Source organism: Ictidomys tridecemlineatus, unplaced genomic scaffold (genome assembly GCF_052094955.1).
Source record: "Ictidomys tridecemlineatus isolate mIctTri1 unplaced genomic scaffold, mIctTri1.hap1 Scaffold_42, whole genome shotgun sequence".
Lineage (NCBI taxonomy): Eukaryota > Metazoa > Chordata > Mammalia > Rodentia > Sciuridae > Ictidomys > Ictidomys tridecemlineatus.
In genome coordinates, this window is record NW_027522720.1 from 832,689 (window position 1) to 847,891 (window position 15,203).

Sequence of the window (15,203 nt, forward strand, 5' to 3'; positions counted from 1 at the left end):
CCTTATAAAAAGAGATAACGGGGAGTTCTTTTTGCTTTTCTCTCTCTTTTTGTCTGAGGATGCACAAGGAAAAGGACATGTGAAGGCATGGCAAGAAGGCAGCCCTCTACAAAGTCCTCCCCAGAAACCAAATTTGTTAACACTTCAAGTTTGGACTTCCCAGCCCCCAAAATTGTGAGCAATAAATTTTTGTTGTTTAAGCCACCCAGTGTATAGTATTTTGGGGTTTGTACTAATGCAATTAATGGACTAATGCAATTAATTTAAGTTATGTCTTCCCCATTAGAAGGCAGAAACCATGCATCTCTATTTCCTCAAACACCACCATGCCTGGCATAGTAGCTCTCATATGGCAGGCACTCAATATTTGTTGAATGAACCAATGATTAGAAAATCAATGGGGGCATGGTAAGTATTATTATACTTATTTTCATGTGGAGAAAAATGACAGCTATGAAAACACAGTTAATACTCATAATCTTGGGACACAAATGTATTTCCTAAACTAAAATTAATTGAAAGTGGACCAGGGCTATATAACATCCTCATACACAAAACACATTAAGACTTGTTTTAGTTGCTGAGGGAGGAGGGTTGTATTATCCTCTTCTGTCTAGTGTTCTTTCTCTAATCATGAGCAGGGATTTGCCAATTTGCCAACCCATATCTGGTTCCTCATAATTAATGCTCTCAGAGTCAGCAGATACATATAAAGCTAGAGGAGTTTTTTTGTTTTTTTTTTTTTTTTTTTTTTGCTAAAGGCAAGGTGAGGTACATCAGAGGATGAGTATTTGGCATCTCTGAGAGACCTCACAGGGTGGCACCACTACTGTCCAGGGCCCTGCAGGTTTAAGAACTGGATTTTTAGAAGACTGAGTGCAGATCCATCTCTCAGCTTTAATTAATTAAGCATGAAGAGCTGATGCATGAAACCAGCATGTCAATTTATTGATTCACAAGAGGACTGGAACTGCCTCTGTGTCTGGAATGCCTGTCTCTTCTCACATCATCTTCCACTGAAGACAAACCTCTAAGGAAGGTAAATATCAGAAAGTTGCTCAGTGAGCATGAAATCCAGATGAAGGGAACTGGATGGCTCAAATGTTTAATGGCAGTGAACTACCATTTTTCCTTTATAAATATTCTTTCTAATGGCAAAAATAATTCAAAACCATTGTCTGGGGCTCTGTCTGCAGAGGGCATTTCTTCAATAGGTATTTTCCTCACAGTGACAGAAGCTGACTAAAATACCAACTTTTACAAATAGGTACCTGAAAATCATCTCATACAACTCACATATGGCTCTGATTCTGAACTTAAAGTATTTGTGGGTTTGTACTAGCCAGCTTTATGCAGCCCATAAGGGCTTCAACTATTTTAAGAAAGGAATGGTCATCAAAACTCTCCAGGGCTGTGGCTGTGCCTCAGCAGTAAAGTGCTTGCCTTGCACACATGAGGCATTGGGTACTATCCTCAGCACCACATAAAAATAAACAAAGGTAAAATAGGTAGAAGAAAATTTATATTAAAAAAAAGCTCTCCAGATTCTCCAGAGTTTCTTGCATGAAGCAGATGGGACTGTTTATACACAATTATTTACAAAAGCAAAAGACAAAGTCATTGGTTAGAGTAAGAATCTCTGAGTTTTTAATTTTGTTTTTATTATTATTTACTAATTTGTTCTAATTAGTTATACTTGACAGAAGAATGCATTTTGATTCACAATACACAAATGAAGCACAACTTTTTATTTCTCTGATTGTACACAAAGTAGAGTCACACCATTTGTGTGTTCATACACGTACCTAGGGTAATGATGTTCATCTTATTCCACCATATTTCCTACCCCTGTGCCCCCTCCCTTTTTCTCCCTCCTCTTTGCCCTATCCAAAGTTTCTCCATTCCTCCCATGCTTCCCCCCACCCCCATTATGGATCAGCATTCACTTATCAGAGAAAACATTTGGTATTTGTTTTTTGGGGATTGGCTTATTTCACTTAGCATAATATTCTCCAACTCCATCCACGGAGCATGCCAGAAGCAAGGTGCAGGCCTCACCCACAGGGTCTCTCAAGCACGGCCGCCGTCTTTACTTCCTCTAAGCCCCTGTCCCACTAGCACCTCCGTGGGGCAGGCAGCTGGCCAGCTCAGCCGGCTCCACACCCTGAAGCACCACATGGTCCCAGGCACCCAGGCAGCTGCCCGGCAAGGCCACAGCATGGCCAGATGGTGCTGCCCACAATGCCACAAGGCCACTCTGTGCCAGATTCCAACTGAAGTCACTTCTCTGCATCTCTGCAGTAGTTGGGAACTGAGCCTGACGATCATCCAGATAAAGCCTCCCATGTTTTTCTACAGAATCCATGAAAATCATTTTTGTTTTACTCAACCCCAGGAAGATGGCTTTTCCTGTGAGTTTCTTTTAGAGGACTTCAGTTCAGAACACAATTTGCTCGATTTTCCTTGGGCAATTCACTGAAGACTCTCTCAGCTGAGCAAGCCATTTCTTAATTCTACCTGGGCCACAGGAGTCACATTCTGAGCAAATAATGTGTTAGTTAATTTTGTTTTTATTATTATTTATTAATTTGTTCTAATTAGTTATACTTGACAGCAAACCTCAGCAGGGCAGTGTCCTCCACACACGAAGGCTGTGGTCTCTCGAGAGTGGACCTTGAGCACGCTCATGCTTACTTTCTCTCTCTCTCTCTCTCTCTCTCTCTCTCTCTCTCTCTCTCTCTCTTTCTCTCTCTCAGCTCTACTTCTTTCCTGAACCCAGAAGGGAAAGAGACCAAAGTTTGGAGCTCGGTGCCGGGGAAGGACTGCTGTTGGCCATTACCTGGTGGGATCCGGAAGGCAGACTCTTTACCAGACCCTCTGTGTTGGAGGAGGACTTCCGTGGAGCTGCTTAACTGGAGACAAACTCTCTGATGTGTTGCAGCTGATGTAATGGCAATTTGGAGAACAAATGTAAAAAGAAAATTAAAAATTAAAATGAATAAAAACAAACACAGAACGGTGAGTGAGGCTAGACACAGCGCATATAGGTGAACAGACAGCGGACAGTGGGCACCCGAGGGTCACCCACCTTGAAGACGGTTTTCCACCTGATACTCGTTCTTTTAAGTGGTGAATCTATTGCAGAAATCAGTGTGGTGCCACCCCTTCATCCCCGTTTCAAATGAAAACAGGGGGTTCTGATCACAACACAGTCTGGGCTGCTTTTTAAACCCTACTTTGGGACAAAGGTCCAAAGGAGTGAGCTTATACCTTAATGCAATCTGCTTTTGCTATCGTCAAAAGCAAATGTCCTCTGAATGTATTTAAAAACTACATCCAGAGTGAGTCTTGGCTTTTCTTCCCCCATCCTTTGGTTCCCCATATTCTGTTTCACCACTGGTAACACAACCACACCAAAATCAACAGAAAAAGACAAACAGCAGACAAAGAGACCACCCAGGAAGTCATGAGGGTGGGAAGTGTGGAGTGCCACTCTGCAGGTGAACTCTCCCAGTGAGAGGGCTTCAGCAGCAAGGCTACAGAGAGAGGGGACAGGAGCTCCTGGAAGGGGTCATCAGCAGTCCCTAAGTGATGTGTCATCAGCACAGCTTAAGTCCTTTTTTAAAAAAATATTCATTCTTAAGTTTTAGGTGGATACAATACTTTACATTTATGTGGTACTGAGGATCGAACCCAGTGCCTGAGGCATGCTAGGCGAGTGTGCTGCCACTGAGCCACAACCCAGCCCCACAGCTTAAATCCTTTAGGACAGTGTTCTGACAACTTTGGGGTTTGGGGAGGAGCACATTTAAAGTGTCAGTGCTCAGACTGAAGCACACCACAGACACTGTGTCCATTGGGACGGGAGGCTGCCTGGATGAGCCAAGGTCGTGTAATTACCCTGACAGGAAGAAGGCTCAGTGACCGATGATAAAACTCATGTAAGAAGAAAGAAAACAAAGACTCATCCATGCACACAAGCGTGCACACAAGCGTGCACACAAGCGTGCACACACATGCGCGCACATTTCCCATGAGAGCACTCACAGCCACAGGAACCAACTTCATCTGGACGTTGTGTGCAGCTGCCTGACATACTTGTGGACAGACCTCGAGGACTGCTGGTTAGCGAAGCAAGCTGGTTAGTGGCCACAGGGAGACAGCTGAATGGACAAGGAACGTGAACAGCAACAGGCATTGTGATTAGTTACCACGTGTCTACTGGAGAGGAGGAGCCCAGCCTGCCACAGTCCCAAGCGTCTTCTACGTCAGCTCTCCTTAGGAGTGGGGGAGAGGCAGCTGACCAGCACACCAAGGGATGGAGGCAGGGGAGGGAAAAAAACAGAGTGAGAAGAGCAGCACTTGTGATGCCATGCAGGGTCCTAAAGAACGTCGCTCTGCCTTTATTAGCCCCAAGGCAAGAGCTGGCATGCCACCACCTGGATTAGTCCTGTGCTGAGACCAACCCTCTGCCTGCTCAGGAAAACTCTTGCCATGCAAGCGAACCAAGCCAGCCCCAGAGAAGCATCCCACGCGGGCCGCACCAGAACCGGAGCACTCAAGCCCGTCCACTCGCAATACTCCTAAGCTCCATGCCAGCAGTCCGCAGATGAGGATCCACTGTCAACCAGCAAGAGAGTGCACAGCACGCAGTGCTGTGCCAGCCCTGCAGGATGTCCCGCACCTGCAGCACTGTGCCTGTGACAGGGCCCCAGTCCCCACACAAGCTCTACATAGCTTATGTGGGTTAGATCTCCAGCCCAGGCAGGAAAGGCAAGGTCCTGCAATCAGACACACCGTGCTTAAAGGTGTCCTGTGAGAAGTCACAAACAGAAACTTTTTTTCCTTGCTGGTAGATTTAAAAAAATATATATATTTATTTTTTAGTTTTTAGGTGGACACAAAATTCTTATTTTATTTTTATGTGGTAAAGAGAATTGAACCCAGTGCCTAACGCATGCTAGGTGAGCATGCTACCACTGAGCCACATCCCCAGCCCTTGCTGGTAGATTTTATTGTCAACTCTTACTGCCCCAGTTTGGAGTAGGGAGGGAAATTACTAAAAGGAGGAGCCCCACATCATCACACCAGGCTAGGACTGTTAGGACTTCCTGACCAGAGTTTTGTATCGACCCAATGAGAAAGAAGACTCTCGTTAGGTTAATGCTAAGAAATTAAACTCAGGTAGGGCAAGTGAAGTCTGCAGCTTCAGAATCCCAACGCAGAGTGGACCATCCCAAACAGTGCAGCCCATCCTGTCCAAAAGGGACCTGCAGAGCAGGGGCCAGCCTCCTGTCCACAGCTGGGAGAGGCACTGACTGGAGAAGGCCAGTTAGGGTACAGAGGCAATGCAGGTCACTCTTCACAAGCTCTCCCCACACACATGCAAACCCTGCCTTGTCTCTCCACCTCCCGAGTCAGAGTCTCTGACCCAGTGTAATCCTGCTTAGAGTTCCTTCTTCGGTACAGGACGGCCAGGATCATGGTGACCCACAACCACAGCAGTGATTATGCCCACCACCACACAGACTGGGAACAGCGGCAGACTCTCTGGAGAGAGAAGATGACAGCGACAGTGGTGAGGACTCTGCAGGGAGGAAGGCAGCTCCCTATGCAGATGGGCCCGGCCCATGAGCCAGGCACCACCTTCCCTGTCCACTCAGCTGTCACCCAGCCAGACACCGGTACCCAACTGAGGATACGCAAACGCTGGCTATAAAGAACCAACTACAGAACTGAGCACTTCTGATCCCTGGTCCTAAAACCAAAGCAAGACTGAGAGGTGGACTTTATCATTCTACTCAAAGTAAACATGAATTTCCTGCTTATTCGAAAAGAAAAGGGGGAAATATTTGTACTGTTTTTAGAAATGTCAAATTTTTGTTGCTAGAAGACATCAGAACAGCATTGATTTTTTTCTTTCCCACTGTCCTCTTCAACTAGCCACCATCAATTCAGGTTCTGTACAATCAACACTGAAAAGCCAATATCCCTAGGATCAGGTCCACAGGCTCCTGATGGGGGAATCAGTGACACAGCCAGACAATGGGCAGTTCCCAGCAGCCAGGCCTGGGGGGTGGGCCACAGGTCCACAAACACAGGCAGAACAGCTGTCTGGCTAAAGCCTTCCCTCCAAACACAACCAACAGGTCACTCTTATTCCCAGTGGAGCCTGGGATAGAGGACGGCCACCACCGTGGAAACACTGAAGGGCCGAGTACCTTTCTCCACCACATACAGCCTGATTTGCCCAGGCTGGACAACGATATCCGGAGGGTTCTTGACGTTGCAGATGTAGGTGCCATTGTGAATGAACTGCATGTTTTCTATGTTGATGGACACATCTTTCTTGTCCAGGTCTCCAGCCCAGCTGATTCTGTCCTTAAATGGGGGGTAGTTGCCCAGGTACACTTGTCCTTCGGAGTAGTGGAAGAACTGCAATTGGAGCAAGAGCAGAGTGAGCCACACTCAGTGGCAGAATCCCCGGAGCCTGGATGGGCCATGGTGAGGTTCGACAGTAGTGCTTGCCTGGCATGGACGAGGCCCTGGTTTGATCCCCTTCACCACACATGACTCCACATGGAAGAAATGCCATGCCCACAACAGGTCTCAGACGTGAAACCCAAGCCAGAGGTGCCCGCCTCTGGAGGCTGAGCTCCAGCCCCATCCTCCAGCGTCATCATGCTCTCCTCAGACCTGCTTTTGGCAGTGAACTTTCTCAAAGACCTTCAGACCCAGAACCATGGGAAGGGGACCGTCCCAGTGCTCAGATCTAAGCCAAGCAGCTGTGCTGGGGGTCTGTGCTCTCATTCCTCCTGGACAAGTGACGTGGTGCTGGGGACAGTGACTTGGCAGATAACCCTACCCACCTCCTGACCTCATAACCACCTCTACTCTGTGAGTGCTCATGTCCTGGCCTGGCATCAACAGTGTCCCTGTGCTTCAGACTTCTCACCTGATGGCCCACCACTTCACGGGTGGCTGCCCTGCCCTCCAAGCTTGTCACCTGCTGTAAACTTCTGCCTATTCATCTCATCTCTACCGAGGCTGCTGTCTGAACTCGTGCTGAAAGTGTCAAGAGGGGGCTAGCAGGAGGCCTTGGGAAGTGCGGGCTCCACCCTCGGGACAGGCCCATGACATGATAAGGGGTCCAACCAAAAGAGCACATGCTCCTGCCCCTCAGCCCTCTGCTATGGAGCTGGACGGCAAGAAGGCCCTCGCCAGGTGCTGGGCCCTTGATCTTGGTCTGCCCAGCCTCCATCAATAGGAAATAACCTTAGTTCCTTACATGTTATCCAGCACAAAATGGGCTCAGACAGAAAAGACTCACTCGAGCCACCAGCCTTGGAGCGGTCCTTGATCCCTGCCTTCTTCCAGGTGACTCCCACCCTGCTGCCGGATCTGCTGTTCCCTGTCCTGTCTCCACATTTCCATAGCAATACCTGAGTCATGCTCATCAGAGTGGCCTCTCAACTGGTCGACTCCAGTCTGAGTGGAGGCTAATCTACCTTCTAGGCTAAATGAGGGTTGGGGTTGGGGCTCAGTGGGAGAGCAGTTGCCCTGCAGGTGTGAGATCCTAGGTTCAATCCACAGCACCACCCAAAAATAAATAAGTAAATAACTAAAGGTATGGTACCCATCTACAACTAAAAAAATAAAAATAAAAATAAAATGGCTAAATGATCACCAACAAGCAGAAATAAAATAACTCTTAGTATTGCTATTTATCCAATATATACCCTGCATTTAAGCTGACCCAAATACTCATCAGAAACTGTGAAGGGTCTGAGGTTTTAACCTACTTGCAAACTAACAAATTTCCTGGTGGGGTGTGGGAGGGCAGTTCCGGGGAAGACTTCCTTCCATGAAGAAGACTCGGAGATGAGCCTTATTATGTAGGACACAGCAGGAAGCTTTGACCTGCTCCCCTTGCCTCCAAGACCCCAGGGATGGCCCAGAGGGGCCTGGGTGGATGCTGCACATGCAGAGCCTGCATCACTGGCAAGGAATCCAAGACGGAGCCCAGATCTCTGTCTGTTGTCTGAAACAGGGTCTTGCTGCAGTCCAGGCTGGTCCTGAACTGGCCAAGTGATCCCCTCCCTAGCCTTCCCAACATCTGGGACTACAGGTGTGCCCTGCCACACCCAACCTCAAGTCCAAATCTTCAATAGTGGGCAAAAGGCAAGCCCAGCTCTCACCCCAAAGTCACAGCGTCTTTACTACACTGGGCAGTAAGCAAATGTTACCTCCCTCCAGAGGGGAACAGCATCGGTCTTCCAAAGACAGTCACCTTACCAAGAAACTCCAGAACAAGGCAATGTGCACTGCTCCCAGCCACGCAGAAACAGGAGGAATGTGCACCTCCTCGACTGACACTCCCATGGCCACCCTGTAACTTCACCAGCAGAAACACAGCAATCTGCCCAAGGTCACAGGCCCTCCTGATGGAATTCAAGCCTAGCTTCGATGCCAAGGCTCGTGCTCTTCCATTACTGAATGCCTCTCAGGAATGGTCACGTCTTGCCTGCTCAAAGCCCTTCACTCCCTTCTTTGCCAGGAAATAAACAAACTCTCAACCCAGGAAAGAAGCCCTTCCATCAAGAAGTCTTCCTCCCTTCCCACAGCATCTCTGCCCTTGCCTGGCATTTCTGGGCCAGCAGTGGTAGCAGCTCTGCGATGCTGCCCACAGCCGCCTTCTGCAGTGGGTTTTCTTGGCAGGTGTCCTGTATTGGACTGTGACCTTAGAAGAGAGGGGACAAGATGTGCCTCTCTGCACTCCTTAACACACAGCAGGAATCACATCTGTGAACTGAATTGATGAAGATGACCTTGGTCAAACTAGTGAAAGACAGGAATAAAACAGTAAAAATTCACAAGAAAAACCAGGTCTCATTTTCAACCAGTATTTAAAAAGTTCAAGCTGCCAGTTGTAAGACAGGTCTATCTCCTCTCAAAACACCTGTTTTCACTGTATTCAGCTGGGGCATCTGGTGGTAAGGATGGCACAAGGCTAGAGCTCAGGAGGAGGGAAACAGAGCATGAAGGGATGAGGTGGGAAGGGAGCAGGCCAGAGCTCCACACAGACTGCTCCAGAGAGCACAGGAGCCAAGGGGGAAGGAGAAGCAGGGAAGGGCAAGTGCGCGTCAGACGCGGGGACCCAGGTCCACAGACCAGGAGAGCCATCCAAGGTGTGCTGGGCCCTAACAAGGGCTACCTGGTCCCTGATTAAATGCATCCTAATATTTTAGAAATAAAGAAACCTTTAATCAGTAACTGCATTCTGTAGTTAACTGTGAGTATAAATTGATTAGGTAAAAATGTGAACCAGAAACAGCACATTCTTATTTGTGTGTGGGGGGGAGTACTGAGGATTGAACCCAGGGCTGCTCTACCACTGAGTTCTAGTCCAGGCTTCATTATACTTTGAGACAGATCTTGGTAAGTTGCTGAGGCTGGATTTGAATTCGTGATCCTCCTGCTTCAGCCTCCCAAGGAGTGCAGCACCTCACCAGCTCCAGCAATGCTCTTAACATTATGCCTTGGATTATGCAGGTCTTCTTCAACCCACACAACAGGGATAATTCCAGCACTGGGGTACTGCACGGTGGTTCCTTCCCCTTTCTCCTCCTCTGTCCCCCTCTCCTCTCTTTTGTAGCACTGTGTGTTGAACTCAGGAGCATTCAACCACTACGCTGCATGCCCAGCCCTTTTTATTTTATTTTGAGATAGGTCTCTCCAAACTGTCGCAGCTGGCCTTGAACTCATGATCCTCCTGTGCAGCTCCTGAGTGGCAGGATAGCAATGTGGCTGGACTGCTTTATTGTCTGTGGACTGAACAGCCCCCTGTTCAGAGAATAGCAAAGGGAAGGCCTCACAAGTTTGCTGCAGTCTGTTGAGAGAACACATGCATGGAGTCTGTCCTCCTGCGACGCTGATGGCTGCACCCCTCTCCCTGTCTAGAGCAACTGAATGACTCCATCCCTGGTCATTGAGACCTCTACATGGAGTCTCCTCTCACCCTTATAGCTACCTGAGGGGAGGCTCCTTGCAGACACCACTAGGCCATGCCTTCTGCACTCTGTCCCACCCAAAAGCACACCCACATGGCCCTGTGAGGAAGCTGAATGTATTTGACACCCTGACTCTACCTCATCCTTCCCCGCCTCCCACACAGGCCACTCAGAGGTCCTCCTTTTCTAAGTCCTGGAATCTGCAAACCAGGTTTAGGTTCCAGTGCAGGGCAACAGCTTTCACCTGGGGGACAGAGGTCATGGCTTTGGCAATACCACATGCAAAAATTAAGCCAATTGGCCAGACAGAATGGTGTTTTTCTTCCACTCGCTAGGATTATCTTGTATGTACTTGAAGTTTCCCCAAAGGAGACCCTGAGCAGCTCATGATCTATAGACAAGTGACTGGCAATCCTCTGTCCTTTCAGCAATGGCAGAGGGCATATTTTCAACACCAGAAGTTAAGTCCCGAGATCACGGACTTCGGCAACCCCAACAGCCAGCAGGCAGTCACTGCTGCCGGCCTTTCCATCGGAGCTCCAGGGGGAGGTGTGGGCACTTCTTGCTACATCAGGGCATGGCTGGGGGCACTGCCTGGTGAGATAGACCAGTGCCAGATCTTCCCTCTTCCTCTTCTCTGGAGCCCTAGGGCCATGGAGAGCTCCACCTTGTGATGGAACCCAAGCTCCTCTCACTCCATTGACGCAGGAACACGGGTCACATTCCCAGCACGTGGACTTTGCGATGTTCAAACCACGGTACTTCTGTGGGTGTTCTTACTTGATGGACTCTGTCCCTGCAAAGTGCTCACAACCTAAAATGTGTAGCACTGCTGAAGTAGGGGCGAAGTTCCAAGGATGTGTGACAGGACAACAGCAACACAACAAGGTGCATGGGGGTGGTGCCTTGAGGGCCCACTCCCCAGGTCCTCCTGATGACCTTCCTCCTCCAGCGCCCCACGTTGGGGCATCACCTCCACTTTACAGACCACTAGCCCAGGTCTAATAAGCACCCACCCTGCACCCGCCCAGTTTCTAACTAACCCCCCACACAGGCCCTGCCTGTTCCACCCTCAGCTGCCTCTCCAGGCGTCCAAAGGTGAGAGGAAAGCCGTGCTGGGACCTTTCCTGATGATCCTACATGCCTGTCCCACAGTCAGCCTGTGGGCTCAGGAGGAGGTGGGAAGGGAGCAAGGCAAATGCCTAAAACAGCCGAAATGGAAACCGGGCAAGTGTTTTTCAGGCACACCACAACCAGGGAACACAGTCAGCTCAGGCCACCCTGCAGGGAAGAGGACTTCACAACAGGGCTTGACCGTGGAGGAGCGTGGGAAGTGGGCACCAGGAGCAGGACAGACGCTGCTCATGTTCTCCTGGAGTACAGCCTGCAGCCTACAGCAAACCAGGACCACACTCATTCTGGAAAAGGGCAGTCGAAGAATGGACTGTCCTCACAAGACAGTAGGACAGAAGCCTGCGGCAGGCCTTGTGGGGCAGAGGGCACTCCTACCGACACTGTGGTGTCAGCCCCTTCGGGCTGGTAGCTCCAGGAGACGAACGTCAACCCACCAGTCACGTTAGTGGACTTGAACTTGCACACGGCAGCTTCCCTTGTGTCCCGTTTGCCGCAAAGATTTCTTTGGGTGTATATGCCTCCAAGGCTGACACACCAGCTGTCCCTGGAGAGAAGGAAAGCACAGGAGTGAGGCTTAGTGTGACTATCACGCCTACACTCACCAGGTGACACAGAAGACACAAGGAGGTAGACAGACACAGGAACTCACTGCTGTCACACCACACTGCAGAGCAGGGTGGTGCGCGCCCCTACGCCCAGCGACTCAGGAGGCCAGGGCAGGGCAAGCAAGCTCCACACACCCATGGAACCTGTCCCAAAACTAAAACTAATAAAGTAAAACAGGGGCTGGAATGTAGCTCAGTGGCAAAGCGTCTTCCTTGCATTCACAAAACCCTGGGTTTGACCGCCATTTCAAAACAAATATTCCACCAAAAAAATAAGAAGATTAAAAAAAAAAAGCAAAACAGAACTATACGTTTCTGGCAGGATATTCTAAAGATTTCCTACAGAGTAACTGCTGATGGTCTTAAGTTTTCAAAGGTTTTTTTTTTTTTTTTTTGGTACTCTCTTTTTTAAATTTTTTGACAGCAGAATGCTTTACAATTCCTATTACACATATAGAGCACAATTTTTCATCTCTGTGTAAGTTTTATCAGTTTTACTAAACCTAATATTTATGTTTTCAGAACCAACAGACGTTTTAAAAGCAGTTGTAGGTTTACAGATTAAATAGGAAGTGGAGAATTCTCACAAATGTCCCCACTGGCTCCCGTTAGTCACGTTGTTCTCAGCTGGTCAGCAAGCCCATCACAGCATTGCTGACTAAAGCCCACAGCTCATGTGAGTGCCACTCTGTGTGTACTCTTTGGGTACGATGACATGTGTCCACTGTCACAGTGCCACACACAGTATCTCTACAGCTGGGCCCTGGTTCACTGCCCCCAAGTCCCTGGTGACCTTTCTCGGCCTGTTTCTACCTTTGCCAGATGCTCTACAGCTGGAACCAGTGTGTAGACTTTTCAGACGGCCCCTCCCAGCTGGCAAAGTTCACTTCAGCTCCCACATGGCCTCTGTGGCATGGTGTCCCTGGCGCATGGAGTTCCAGAATTCTCCTTCACCCACTGAGAGCCGGCAGCTGCCCCCGTGGCCTGTCTGCGGCAAAGTGAGGCACATCCTACTCCTCTAAGCAGCTCTCAGATTTGCACTGTGACCCCCAGAACTTTCTTCACCTACATTTAAAGCATTGGACTATATGTTTTAAGCTAAGAATTTTAGGGCCATATACGTTTGTTTCTAACCTTCACTTAGTTTGAGTCTGTTTTTTTGAGTGAAGATTCCCATTTTAGCAGCAATCCATAATAGTTCCTGCAGTGGCCTCTGATTTCAGATCCTGAGAACAGAGCTGTGTTCATGCAGCCAGTGATGGATGTTTTCGCTGCCATGTCCTGGGCTCAGCTAATGGAAAAGCTTCAGTGGGCAAAACACACGCTGGCACACTGAGCTCGGCTGCTCCTTGAGGCTCTTTAAAATTCTTAGCTTAAACTCACCCAGCCCTTCAAAATAAGATATTTTAAAACAAGCTGTTGGTAGTGAATATGTGCATTGTTCTGATGATTCTTAAAACATAACAGGCAGAAAAGGATCGATACTGTCGCCAGGACTGATGGTCAGTTTCAGAGCCTTACTGAGGCATTAAGGATGATTCTGGCCAGAGAGAAGAGGGCACTCCCCCATTCCTCCCAACCATCTTCCAAATATTTATTCTCAGGACACAGTGGGCACTTTGGCTATTCTTTTAAATAAACTGATAGCCACACTACATCAAGCAGATTTTTTTCTGCTAAAAGAGGGTGGATTATTATTATAGGGAACAATAGATTATTATTTGTGATCCAAACATCAAAACAAGCCCTTCCTTCAGACTAAAAGCAAACAAAAGAAGTCCCTTGCTATTGTGGGTAAACAGAAAAGCAGGCCCGGGCACTGGAGTTCAGAACCAAGCAGGAAGCCAGGAGAGCCAGTTAACCAGTTCATGCAGGAAGAGGCTAGTTAGCAGCCCTGACTCACTCTGCCCTGTTGACTAGTTGTCTCCACAGAAAGCCCTGCAAGGAAAGCCAGGCTCTAAAGTCACAAACAAGTTTCCTAGGGATTCTTGAGCCAGATCAAGGCCTGGCTGCAGAGCTGTGGGCTCGAGGCCAAGCAGCCACGTTTACAGTTAATGATTTTGAGCAGAAATATTATCCAATATGCCTAACCGGCTTTAGGCACTCTAGGCCAGGCCTGACCTAGTTGTACCAAAGCTGGTTACTAGTTCGTGCCTTTCATATGAACCATCCCATCACTCTGGCTAATGGGAACACGCAGCTCTTGAAGCCAGGACTGAGTCCAAATCTAGACGATCGGCTAGTTCCAGGAAGAGAAAGGGACTCCGACCAGTGAGCCCACTTCCCTCATCCCCTGCTGACCATCGTCCTCCCCAAGGCGCTCTGGCTGCCCTGGCCATTTGCCCTGGCCATTAGTCAGCTCCTGGTTTCTGTGTTTACCTTCCCTTTTCTGGTGATCTGGCTAAGACTGGCCCTACCCCGGCCAGTCACCCAAATGGCCACACCTAAACCCAGGGTTTTCTGGCTCAGCATTGATGACAACTGGGCCAGACGGTGCTGTGTTGTAGGGGAGTGTGTGGAGCACAGTCAAGTGTCGGGAATGTGATGGTAGCCTTTCTTCTGCCCCAGGCTGTGACAGCCGCAGCTGGGTCCCAGTGCTCCAGACTCTGTGTCAGGGCCTGCATCCTCACCATTCCTCACAGTCAGGCTTTTTTACGTCTCCTCTGGCTTCCCAGTGTCCCTGACACCTGGTTCACTGATCCTGCTGCCAGGTCTGAAGCTAAAGCCCACCATCCCCCAGCCACCCAGCACACGCTCCCCAAGTCCTCCTGTATGCACTGCTTCCCTGCCCAGCCTCCAAAGCACACAGCCACAGGGTGGGCTTCACCCTCCACAGGCGGTCGCTGACCTCCAGGAGACCCTGCCTTTCTCACCTGGTGTGGGGACAACCTGTAACTCCTGCATACTAAGTGTGTGTCGGCTACTCCCAACAGCCCTGCCTCTCATGAAGGCTCCTAACACGCCCAGCAGTCTGTCCACATATCCCATCCACCCATCACTGCAGCCAGACCAGGGACAGTGCCTGGATCTAGCTGGCCAGACTCAGCTGCCCACCATCCTAATAAGCAAGCCAAGGATGTAAAAAGGAAAAGCGAATTTCACACAGCTTGATAGAACCAGGAGAAGCAGTTAAATTTCTCTGCCTGTCCCACAGATTTGTTTCTGTCTCACTGCAACAAAATCCAGTGACACCCACATGGAGATTCGCCAGGCTGTGCTGGCCAGAGAACATCAAGTTGAGCTTCCCTGGCACCAGGTAGGCCAGAGGGTACTTTTCCTGTTTTCATTCTAGGCATGAGGCAATCTGGGATGCAGATAAGTCCTTCCCAGCCCACATTCCTCCAAATCTCCACCTCTGCCAGCTTCTCCTTCTTACTACTGACTGACTTCCTGTTTCCCTAAGAAACCGAACACCGGGAAGGGAACTTCTCACACCTCCAAGCCACCTCTGCCC

General features: G+C 49.2%; 1 pseudogene; it reads right to left on the minus strand.

Annotated features, from left to right (window-relative positions):
• Window positions 1–1,942: 1,942 nt before the first annotated feature.
• Window positions 1,943–14,737, minus strand: LOC144373537 (myelin protein zero-like protein 1; annotated as a pseudogene).
• Between the last annotated feature and the right edge of the window lie 466 nt (window positions 14,738–15,203).